Source organism: Crinia signifera, chromosome 2 (assembly GCF_055691185.1).
Source record: "Crinia signifera chromosome 2, ASM5569118v1, whole genome shotgun sequence".
In the NCBI taxonomy this organism is placed as follows: domain Eukaryota; kingdom Metazoa; phylum Chordata; class Amphibia; order Anura; family Myobatrachidae; genus Crinia; species Crinia signifera.
The window spans coordinates 127,521,884-127,535,157 of NC_139218.1; positions in this window are offsets into that span (position 1 = coordinate 127,521,884).

Below are 13,274 nucleotides of genomic sequence, written 5' to 3' on the forward strand. Positions count from 1 at the left end.
TAGTTTTTTTATATATATTTTTACTATTTTTTACTGTATATATTTTCTTTTTTCATAAAAATATTTACTAGATTCTAATCTTATGTTTATCTACGATAAATGATAACGAATACCGATATCTACTAGACTAATATATTGTATATGTGATATGTTTCAATGTATTTATTATTCCATCTTAAGCGATACACATCCTGACATGGGACATTTGAACGGACTTAGTAGGGATGCTACCATAGCAACCGGTCTCTGGTGCGTCGTCATGACGACGCAGTAAGCATCCAGACAGACCCGGTCGCACAGGCGCGCGGCGCCTGACGAACATCCGGGTAAGTCGCCGGGTCCTCTGGATGTATTCTGAACTACACGGCACGCCAGAGTCACGCTTCATCACGTGACCGGGTGTTGCCGGGCAACACCAGAGACGCTGGGGGAGGAAGGAATGGACGCGCCTCTAGCCTCAGTCGCCGATACCGGCAATCGGCGTTGGGCAGAGACGTCAGACCTCCATACCCCGCCGGCCTGGTCCCTTCACTCCTGTCCTGTGCCAGGTATGTCTTTCTGCTACGTGCGCTAAAGCACTATGTGTATGTCAGAATCGGCTAACAGATCAACTTCCGGGTCACGTGACCGCAACTTAGAGTTAGGATAGAAAAACAAATGCTATAAATCCCTTTCTTTTATAAGTTATGAATGTTTAATGATAATGTCTGTCTCCTGTCAAGATGAGTTATATTTATTTGCTAAAATATACACGGTTCTCTTGCTATATTGGTTTATTGTTTCCAACAAGAACACATGTGAATCAGTGAAATCAATTAGCCAAGCAGGTATATAAACCCAGGACAAACTGTCCCACAATCACACTTGCTCCTGAGGAAGCCGGAGGTTCCGGAGAAACGCGTTGAGCGATATAATAACTGCTGACCCATCCACTACCACTCAAAGTGACTTGGTTCATCTATTAATCCTGAGACGTCTACCTTCAAAAATATCCTGGACACTTCAAATTATTTGGGTTTCCAACTTATCCCTAATGTTCCAAGGAGAAGGAAAAGAGGACTGTCGATTCAGGACCCTTGAGCCTTTGAAATTATAAGGCAAACAGAACCTCAAACCGTCACAAGTTATCGAACTGGCCATTACAACAACTTGCGCCATGGGATGGTAATATAATCATCAGCATAATATATACCTTATTACAGGACTGTCGCCAATTATACCTCAAAAAAGAACAAAAAATTATTTTGCTGCTAATTGATTCACATTTACTATTTTTTTTATTATTTTTATTATGTATATGTAATTATATGTATTGTATTTTTCTTATATATTTTTTATTCTAATTAAATTTATATATTTTTAAGAGAACCGTGTAGACAATTATTAAGACAGCAGGCGCTGACACAAACCCCTTTCTTTTTATATCTAATCGGTTTTGGGTTTGTGACAAAACCCTGTGTCAGCTGCCTTTAATTGCGCAACACACACCAATATAAAACTGAATTCACTGTGACTGGGGGGGGGGACATTTACCAATATGAAAAACCTAGTTTTTCATATTGGTATTTCCCCTACGGCTGCATACGACTGTTTTAGTCATATGCAAAGTCATGTTCCGGAGGGGAAATTACAAAGCAGTCACATACGACTGCTTTGTAACCCTCCGATGGTGTAACAATTCGTATTAGCGGCACATATATACGGCCGCTAATACAAATGTTTCTAGCAGTCTGCACGGATCAGTCAGATCCGTGCAGGCTGCAGAGTGTAAAAAAAAAATAGAAAAATAAATAAATTTAAAAAAAAATCGGCGTGGGGTTCCCCCCACAGCCGAAACCAGCACCAGGCTGACGGAGCCTGGAGCCGGTAATTAAAAATCAGGGATCCCGACAAATAGGGGTTCCCCGATTTTTAACAACCAGCCCCAGGCTCCTGCTCTGGGGCTGGTTCCCAAAATACGGGGGACAAAATGACTAGGGGTCCCCCGTATTTTAAGAACCAGCCCCAGGCAAAACCAGCCAGCAGGGTAATGCCACAGCCGGGGGGGGGGGACTTTTTATACAAGTCCACCCGGCCAAAGCATTCATCCCTACCGACCAGTCAGCCTGGCCAGGGGCCCTGGGGGAGTGGGGACCCCCCCAATGAAGGAGTCCCCCCCCTCCAGGACTTACCTGACCAGGCTGAAGCCTGGTACTGTCCCCGATGCCCCTGGGCGGTGGGCATCGGGCTGATTCAAGTGTAAAAAAAAAGATGAAACTATTGTTTTTTACTGTGGCACTACAAGTGCCAGCAAGCTGGGACTTGGAGAACCACAAGTCCCAGCCTGCTGGGCATTAAAGGGCCCGCTGGCACTTGTAGTTCCACAGTTAAAAAAATAGTACAATTAACAAACACTGACACAATGAAAATAAAAGTTAATACATACATTACATACATACTGATACTTACCTTTCTTGATCCCGTAGGTAGCCCTGGTCCTGATGTCCTGTGTCGTCCTCCAGGTCCATGTCGGCGGTCCGTGTCGTCCAATCAGGAGCCGACTTTCTTGCTAGGCGGCCAATAGAATTCATTCTGAGGAGAGGCGCCGAGTATGAAATATCTCAGCTTCTCTCCTCAGTGCGATGCGGAGACAGCGGGGAGCGCCGGCAGCTTGAACATTACCTGGATTACGTCGGACCAAGAGAAGACATCTTCAGCACAGGACCAGGTGAGTAGGATTTCCTTCCACAGCTCCAACATGGATTTCTTCGGACCCGGACACCGCCATGGACCTGGAGGATGACACGGACCGCCGACATGGACCTGGAGGACGACACGGACCGCCGACATGGACCTGGAGGACGACACAGGACATCAGGACCAGGGCTACCTACGGGATCAAGAAAGGTAAGTATCAGTATGTATGTAATGTATGTATTAAACTTTTATTTTCATTGTGTCAGTGTGTGTTTATTGTACTATTTTTTTTAACTGTGGAACTACAAGTGCCAGCGGGCCCTTTAATGCCCAGCAGGCTGGGACTTGTGGTTCTCCAAGTCCCAGCTTGCTGGGGAGGCTTGCTGGCACTTGTAGTGCCACAGTAAAAAACAATAGTTTCATCTTTTTTTTTTACACTTGAATCAGCCCGATGCCCACCGCCCAGGGGCATCGGGGACAGTACCAGGCTTCAGCCTGGTCAGGTAAGTCCTGGAGGGGGGGGACCCCTTCATTGGGGGGGTCCCCACTCCCCCAGGGCCCTTGGCCAGGCTGACTGGTCGGTAGGGATGAATGCTTTGGCCGGGGGGACTTGTATAAAAAGTCTCCCCCCCCCGGCTGTGGCATTACCCTGCTGGCTGGTTTTGCCTGGGGCTGGTTCTTAAAATACGGGGGACCCCTAGTCATTTTGTCCCCCGTATTTTGGGAACCAGCCCCAGAGCAGGAGCCTGGGGCTGGTTGTTAAAAATCGGGGAACCCCTATTTGTCGGGTTCCCTGATTTTTAATTACCAGCTCCAGGCTCCGTCAGCCTGGTGCTGGTTTCGGTTGTGGGTGGGACCCCACGCCGATTTTTTTATAAATTTATTTAATTTTTCTATTTTTTTACACTGAAGCCTGCACGGATCTGACTGATCCGTGCAGGCTTAAAGCAAATACGACAGGGAAAGCAAGGTGTATTTTCCTGTCGTATTTGCGTGGGTGTTTTACACCACTTAGCAGCCGTATTATCAGTACGGCTGCTTAGTACATCAGGAATCACCATTCTTTTGAATGGTGATTTCTGGCGTATCCTATCGATGGTGTAGACATTCGTATTTGTAAATACAAATACGAATGTTCCATCTTTAGGAATACGAATTGTTGTATTTTCGGGATTGTAAATCCCGAAAATACAAATGTGTAAAAAATAGGTGTATTTCTGCCTACGAATACACCTATTTTTTACTAATCCATTTTGGTAAATTTCCCCCTGGAAGTCTTACATGACAGTCAGAGACAAGGCAGTCACATTGGGAGATGTTCCCTATCTCCAGGACTGAAAGTCCAGGCTGCAATAAATAGAGTGTCTTTCTGTAGAAAACCACTCCCTGCTTTTTCAAGCAGCCCAATCCAGCTTCTATGGGCTGCAGTCTCTGCAGTTCATGGAGCCAGGGGTATACGCATGTTGGATCCATTGCACAGATGTCAGAATCTGTGCAGACGATTGTTTCCTCTTTGGGCAGGTGGTAACGGCAGCCCACCTGCCACATGTAAGTAGCAGCTGCCACTGGACTTGATAATTTGGCACTTTATATTTCTCCACTTTATCTCTTTATAATGTTTATTACATTTGCCCCTGAGTCTGAATCTGTGTAAGAAGGACTCTGGTACAGCAGCTATGGATGTTTCTCAAGCTTAGGGTCCGATTAAGGATCGATTCTAGCGATCCGAATTCAGCCCCAGCCCTGATCGTCGCACATGTGCAAACTCTGGTACCGAATGGCTTTGATGAGTTACACACCTGCCGGACCATTCGCTGCAGGGAAAGAGGGGGCAGATGGGGCGGAGCAGGGGAAGGTGCATCATTTTGGAGCCTATTATACTGCGAGTGGTGTTATGCTGCCTGCAAATAAGATGCACAATTTACACTATTGTGTAGATGTCTTGCATTGTAAGGCATATACATGTTAGGTGCATAAGGATATATCTGTAGCTTACCACTATTTAAAACCATACTGCTTCCAACGATAATTGAGCTGCGAAGTCGGTGCCGGGGGGCGGACAGGTGACATCACCGGATGTCAGCTGCCCACCCAATTCCAATTGAGGGTGCATGCAAATGTAAGTGACCTTAGAGTCACTTAGATATGTGTACACGTTCCACATCATTCAATTGTCGGCAACCATCAAATGATGTGGGTGTTCACCCACAGGCTGCAAATGGATGTTTATGTTGAACATCCATTCCTAGGCCCTGCATGCAAACACACACTGCAAAGGGGGCGGGCGTACCACCATTCTCAGGGCAGGTTCTATAATTAAAACATCATTAGCGCTCTTTCTTTTTTTCTATAGGTCCCCAGGAGTGTTCACATCCAAATTGGCACTTGGTTAAAGTGCTGGTGCTGGGGTTAATGGTCTTTCAACTCTAGAAAGAGGCCATTAACCCTGGCACCAGCACTTTAAACCTAATGTATGTAAGCTTTTTTATATATTTATGTTTGTTACATATTATAACTTCTGTAATAATTTTAATTGGAATTAATTCCTTTTTATGAAAAATGCACAGTATCATTTTGAGGATTACACCTTAGAACACTAAAGGCCTTTGTACATCCTGGTAATTCTGATCACCTTCGAGAGGATCTACAAAGATTATTATTTGATAAGCACTTGTTTCTAATAGACACAGTACGCACATTACCTTTTTTTTCAAGAATTTGGATAATAACTTACTACACTAAAGAGCGCTGTTTCTCACTCTTTTTCAGTAATAAAAATTTGTGAGACGATGCAACGATTATTTGGAGAATAGCAGCAGCCTCCTGTCGCACAGGGTTTGTGGGTGGGAAAATCCCTAGAGAATTCACACAAAGGATTTTAATTTGCATAACAGACTATACCAAATAGAATCGCTTATACAGTATAACTATTTTGAGATATTTATATATAAAGGCAAACTGGGGTGAGAGCAGTCGCTTCAAGGTGTATTAAAATATATTTTTTTATTGGATCAGACAAAACTAAAATAGTTGCTCGTACCTAATGATAGAACTCTCTGGACTGGTTACCACAAGACATGAAATCATATATACCAGGCAATCTGCTCGTGTATCCAGGGAGGCAGCTCTGAGTTGACCGGAATTCAATGGTTGACAATCGTAACAGACCACTCCCTTCGTCAGATGCCCTCTGATGAAGTCTTTACAATAAAATGCGTTAGGCCATGGCCAGTGACACTCACTCTAACACAGCCAGGTACTCTCTGCCTCCAGGCAGTGTCTGACCTCTGCTCTTCTGCACCGTGCAGCGTACAGTAATTTGTTCAGGGTGAAAGGGTCAACCCAGTTCTTAAATCCTGGATTGCCCACTCTGCTCGGAGTTGGGTTGAACCTTTAACACCGAAGAAATACCCGTGTAATTCAGCAAAAAATTATTTGCTACGCAGTGTGAAAGGTAATCAGACTGCATCCGTAAAAATTACACGGAACTCAAAAAGTCAGATTATTGCCAGGTCGCATGTCTGAAAGTGGTAATAGTCTGTATATAAAGTAAAAATTTTACCCAGCAAATCTTTGGTGGTGGAAACTAGTCACATCAGTTAGATTTACTGAATGCATTAGTTAAATGAAAGCAACAAGCTAATTGGTTGCTATGGGATTCTTATTCTCTTTAAAATATTTGATATATCCATCTTTTAGACACATTACATTGTTACTCAGAGGTAGTATAGATAATATTTTAGATTAACATCATGTCTATATCTGTGAATTACATATGAATATTCCATGTATAGACATTTCTTCAAATTGGGTATTTTGCTTTTTACACTTGTATGCTTTGTTTAAGAATTGCGGTCCTGGTTCACTCGCAAAAGCAAATTATCTCTCCAATGGTAAAAACCATGTGCACTGCAGGTGGGGCAGATGTAACATGTGCAGAGAGAGTTAGATTTGGGTGGGGTTTGTACTTCAAACTGATATATATATTGCAGTATAAAAATTAAGCAGCCAGTATTTACCCTGCACAGAAACAAAATAACACCCAAATCTAACTCTCTCTGCACATGTTACATCCCCCCCCCCCTGCAGTGCACATGGTTTTGTCCATTAAGATTTGTTTATGTGAGTGAATCAGAATCAGACCCTCTATTATTACTGGTGGGAGGAGGTTGGAGATTTTTACTGGGACTGTTTTTCCTAGTTTGTCTAGTATGGACAGATTTTAAACTATGAGTCAAGAAAAAATAGGGTTAATATACAGTATTGAGGCTGTTATTTTGATTACTCATGGGTTTTTACCCTACTGAGGTCAGCAGCACCTCTCATCTGAACAGAAGTGGAATGATACCTCCTACTTATAATATAAAGGAATAGTTGGCCTTTGCTAGTTTTGCTATCTTGCACGTGACATTGATAAAAGAAAAGCTGACTTTTGCAAGTTATGGAGGTATGCACTTAAGATGAGTGGAAAATGAATAGCTGGCTTTTCTTTTGTATGTCTATGTCACAAAGCATTTACAGTCTACTACTCACTGGGAAAGCTAATGTCACCCATGGAACAAACTTATTTCATGGATGGTCGCTTGCCGGCCGAGCCTCTGATCATGTTAGAGCAGTGCCTACAGCACCCGGTCATGCAGCAGCCTCTGGAGAAGAAGATGAAGCCTTTCCCAATGGATGCCTACAACCAGAACACTTCTGAAATGAAGATGTCAGACTTCTATTGGGGGACCAAACCTCCTACAATCTAAATGACCACCAGGCCCTTTTAGCACAACAATCTGTTAATAACCAAAGGGGCAAACGTCAGCCTACCAGCTATTGCCCAGGACTGCATGAATAGAATGCCCTTTGAGGAAAGATTTCCAAGCAACAGCATATTCAATGAGGTGTACGGCAATTCAGCATGCAGTTGCACAAAGCTAGAGGCCTGCCCAGCCATTGGGCAGCAGGAGACCTCTCTTTACTCTCAGTTTGATGGTAAACCATGGTCCCTTTCTCTTCAAGCAAGCTGAGATTACTCTACACCAGCCAGCCTGTCATCTCACTCCTCAAACCCAAGCAGTCTGCCCAGCTCGCCACCCACCCACAACAACGCTTCCCAACCTTTTTCAAATTTTGGCTCTATTTGGAACACCAGACAGCCGAGATCGCCGTGATGTATACCGGTGGAAGACCGATAAACCAGTGATGGGTGGCTTTGGTTTGGATTACCTGACAACCTCTTCGGAGAACAGCTGGCGGCATGTGAATAATTCCAGCAGTGCTAATGCTTAGGCAGCTCAAGGCAACACAAGACAGGACTCCTCTGCTGCCCTCATGGAGAGCTTGAAGTCCATTTGGTCAACCACAATGATACACCCTTGTCCATAAGCCCTAGAGCAGCTCCTGATGCAGCAGAGAGGCCAGGGATCGCTGAACCCTCCACACTGAGAGAGAAGGGAAGCAACATATGACATTACTGGTCAGCAGTACAGGACAGGATGTGTCCTGAGCCCTGAGGAGGGCAGCCCTCTCTCCCCCCTTACTGATCTGGGGGGAGCATGTGGGAAGCGCCGCCAACAGAGGGGGGAGACTGAGGGAAACATTTTATGCAATAGAGGGGGCACCGATACCACCTAGAAAACAATTTGTACTGTGTTTCCACCACCTCCAAACTCGTTGAACATCGTGCCATAATGTCCCAAGTGTTTTTCCAATTTACATGTATCCACCGGGGGAGAGATCAGAGTCCCAGGCTTTACAATATGAAGGGATGTCTGTGGTATACTTATGATGTATAATTTTTTAGATAACTGATATGACATGGACGGGTTCTGAGTAATGGGAACACAATACTTCAAAGGGTATGGGAGCTTTTGCCAATGCAATAGATGACCTCTGTGAATGGAGAAAATGGCATAGTTGGAGGTAAAACCAGAAGTCTGTTGAAGGAATACTGTATTAGTATCTGCACATAAGTCACTACCGGAATTAATCTTTCCCTCTGAGACCAAATGTATCACCCTGGTCAGGCCCGCTAGTCGCCATCTAGCGGACACCCATCCTGCAGTGCCTGGTGGGAACCTTGGGTTGTTAGGAAGAGGAAGCAGTAGGGAATCCAGTGAGGAGAGACCCAGTTTGTAATACATAGATCCCCAGAGAGCCAATGTGGGTCAAACCGTCAAATGAGTAGAGTGGATGATGACAGGGAGCCATAGGACTGCCTGAAGGCATGGGCCTCAGGACCATCTTTCTAAGTCAACCCATTGTTTCAGACACATGTCAGCTCTCGACCGGTCCAGGATCCTATGCAGGACCGTAGCCTGGTGATATCATGGGTAATTGCTGGCCTCCCTGAGACAAATAGCAATGTTTGGATCTGGGTCTCCTGCCACCCCCAAACAAATTGACTGATTGCCCAGTGAGAGTCTGCCAGGAATTTTGGGGGGAGTTTCAGGGCTATAGTCTGAAAGAGGTATAGTAATCTGGGTAATGTATTCATTTTCACAATATTTATACAGCTTAACCAGGAGAATTTCTGTGTAAGCCAGTGTGTCATTTCTTTATGTAGCATTTGTAACAGGAGAATATGGTTAATAATCACTGTTGTTGGTAGGGAAGAGGGGATGAGAATGTCTAGATATTTAATATGCGTTGGATGCCACGTGAAGGGGAATGTAGGGCTCAGGGACAAGACTAACTCAACAGGGAGAGAAATATTGAGAGCCGTAGATTTAGTGTAGTTAATCTGAAAGTTTGACAATGATCCAAACCGGGAAAATTCCTTCATAAGGTTGGGCATACAGCTGGATTTGTGATTATTGCCAGGAGGTCATCAGCGAACAAGGCTAAGTGATGTTTTGTGTTACAAACTGTCAACCCATCGATGTCTGGGTTCATTCTGATGGCTCTGGCCAGAACCTCCATACATAGAAAAAATATTAAAGGTGACAGCAGGCAGCCTTGTCTTGTTCCATTTGAAATGGTTATTGAGCTGGATAGTAAACCATTTACTCTGACCTGAGCCGAGGGAGATCAATATAGGGCAAGGATTTGTAAGAATTTTTCACAGAGTCTAAGGTGATGCAATGTGGCCTCCAAGAACACCCAGTCTATACGATTGAAGGCTTTTTCGGCATCCATGGAAAGGAGCATCACAGGGGTCTTGGTCGCCCGGGGCTATCAAATCAAAAACCCTTATGGTGTTATCCCTTGCCTCCGTCCCATGGATGAAACCAACCTGGTTGGGGTGTATCACCCTCGGTATCAATGGGGTTAGGCGATTTGCCAACAACTTGGTGTATAACTTAACATGTACGTAGGGATATGGGTTGGTAACTGGACGGTAAAGATGGGCCCTTGCCATCTTTCGGTATAACGGTGATATGGGCTCCCAAGGACTGGGCAGAAAAGGGGGACTCTAGGGAAACCGCAGGGACGGAGAAGGAGGGGCAGGAGTTTATCTTGAAATGTTTTGTAATATGTTATTGGGAACCCCATCAGGGGACTTCCTGATGGGGAAGTCTTCAGGGTGGCCAGCAACTCCCTCTCTGTAAAAGGTTCCTCTAAAACTGACGTTATGTTATCAGGAAGAGCAGGAAATCCTGTCTCCTCCAAGTATAACTTTACTGCATTTTCATGTACTATGAGCTCACAAGCAGAGCGACAGGATGACAAGTTATAGAGATCTGTATAATATTTATGGAAGATCTCCACCATATTTTTGTCATTGACATGTAATGCACCTGAAGAATCCTTCATTTCTTTGATATGGATTAGAGATCTTTGGGCTTGTAGGGCTCTCGCAAAGCAATTTCCCCGGTTTGTTACCCCATCTGTGGTACTGTATTTATGAAGACAGCTACGGAACGCACTATGGGTGCCCTTGTTCAATAAGTTATTTAATGATGATCGTGTTTCCTGTAGTTCTGCCAAAATGTCAGGGGTTAATGAGGACTTGTGTATCAGTTCCAACTTTTTAATTTTGGCTAATAGGGCCTCTTGTCATTCCATTTTTTTCTCTTTAAGGTACGAACCCATTTGAATAAATTTACCCCAGACAACACACTTATGCGCCTCCATTAGTGTCATTGGGGATATTTCATCAGTCAGGTTAAAAGTAGTGTAGTCTTCTATGGTTTTTTCTATTTGGGCCCGACAGTCATCATCTCTCAGTAATTGTTCATTAAAGTGCCAGTGCCATTGGCGTGGAGGAGGGTGGCGTAGGGACAGAACAAGAGTAATCGGGGCATGGTCGGAACCCACTATTTGCCCTATTGCAAGAATAAGAGTTATGGGGGTGCGAGTAGAAAGTGAAATCGTTGTCTCTAGGATGTACCAGATGCCAGGTAACTATTAATTGAAAATCATGTAATAAGGCTTTGAAGCGTCTAGTATCCTTTACGGAGAATCTAGGTGTGGCATTGGATGTGTCCACAGATGGCTCCAGGGCTCAATTGAAATCTCCACCCACCACCAGCACCCCCTCTAGATTAGGTCTGGAATAATTTTTATCCAAATTGGGACAACAACTGTCTCACTTAACCATGGACATGTGAACAATTGGAACAGGGCAAACTAAGGACTACATGACTGTGACAGCCCACTTGGAATATGTATTGCCTTAAGCAGCAACAACAGCAGTAGCAGGAGCACAAGTAGCAGCATCTTACAAATGTCAACTCATTCCTATGCAGGTTTTGCTGTGTATCACCAGTTTCTGTTAGAGAAGACGAGGAACATTATTCCACAATGACTTACCCTGCTTAGACTCTCCTGGCAAATTTGTGATATCTGACAATGCCACAAATAGTGTGCGAGCATCTGGGAAAATTCCAGCACATTCTATGTTTTGCTGATTGACAGGGGTATGCACATGATTCTGTTGGGCTACTTTCGACATTCAGCGACTGCGTGTTGAAGACTGGAGTGCCGGAAAACCCTTTTTAACCTGCTCTGCCATAACCTGAAGCAAGAGGTAGTAATGAGGTGGATTTTTACCCTCTATATGCTTCAGAGTATGGAGGAGCGGCAAAAGCCCATTGAAACCTACAGATGGAGCACCACTCAGCCAGCACTGGGGCTCACCAGATTGCCTCCACTGGTGAGATGACTCTCCATCTGACTGGAACGCCCGAGCGTCCCACACGCATACGCATCCCAGTTACTGGGCAGTGGAGGATGTGAACCCTGCCTGTCTCCGCTTCAGGGAGATGGGCAGGGTTATGGGGGGGATAGCGGGGAGGTGGGGGCAAGCACCGGGGACCGGCAGTGGGGACTGAGCAGAGCTCTGTTAGTAGGGGATGTGCGTGAATCCCCTTTAAGTGGCTGGCAGGGGCTTGCAGTTGGCGATTGGACTGCCAGCCCCTGGATGGAAGAGGCCGGCTCCATCTTTATACATCCACTAACTGTATGACATAGACAAAGGAGGGGGCATGCACCTGACTCAATTGCAGTGGAGAATCATTTCAGTGTTGTGCAACTGACATGAAGTCAGTTCAGACACTGCCAGCTTGAGTCAGGTCATTCTACTCATCAGGCTTTTTGCATAAGCAGTTGGAGAAAGTGAAGGAGGAGCTAAAACAGAGTGATTCCACTAAGTATGTGGGACATGTAGATGGAGCCCTTTATTCACTTTGCCAGGATTCAAGGGTGGTTAATCTGTTGAAATCAGAACACTAGATTTTAGATTAAAGTCTATATTTTATCTCTCTTTTTGGCAGACACAAGTCTGCTGAGATGCGAAGACCTGCTGGTGAGAAAATTGTCAGCTCAAATGAAATGTGACATGGCAACAGCTCTTCCTTCATTTTCTCCCACAACTGCAGCTATGAGGAAAAAAACTGCATTTTCATAGCAGAACAGCTGTCAATGATGCAGCAAAATCAGGACCAAGTTTGGACATCTGGTCCAACCTGAAGGAGCTGCCTACATTTACTGATATGTCTACTGCCACTGTATATGATGCTCTCACCATTGAAAGAATGGTGGAGGATTATATCGGTGACAGCATCCAAGTAGGCATATCAGACAGTCTGCATCTATACTGGCAGGAAAAAGAGGCAATTTGGAGGCCCTTGCACAAAATGGCTTTATATTACCTAAGTTGTCCCCCCTCCAGTGTGTACTCCAAGAGAGTTTTTAGTGCAGCCGAGAACCTTGTCAGCAATTGATGTAGGAGGTTGCTTCAACAAAATGTGGAGATGATGATGTTCATCAAAATTAATTATAAATTCCTCCAGGAAGAACAGCAATTGCCTCCAGAAAGTACAGAGGGATCTGTGATGGTGGTGATTTAATACTCTTTAAGGATGAGGATTTACACACTGGAGGGGGTGAGGAATCACAGGATGAAGAGGACATCTTGCTTTACTGCCTTATAAAGAAGTAAAATTGCCACTTTTTTGTGGGGGCCAAAACAAACCAATCATTTCAGCCACAGTCGTGTGGCAGACCCTGTTTCTGAAATGATTTGGTTTGTTAAACTGTACATATCCTATTTAAACAACATACGGGTTGGTGGGAGGGCTCAAGGACAATTCCATCTTGCACCCACTTTTTTTCTTTCCATTATGTATTCTTTGTCATATAGTTTTTAAAACTGCTATCCTGTCTGC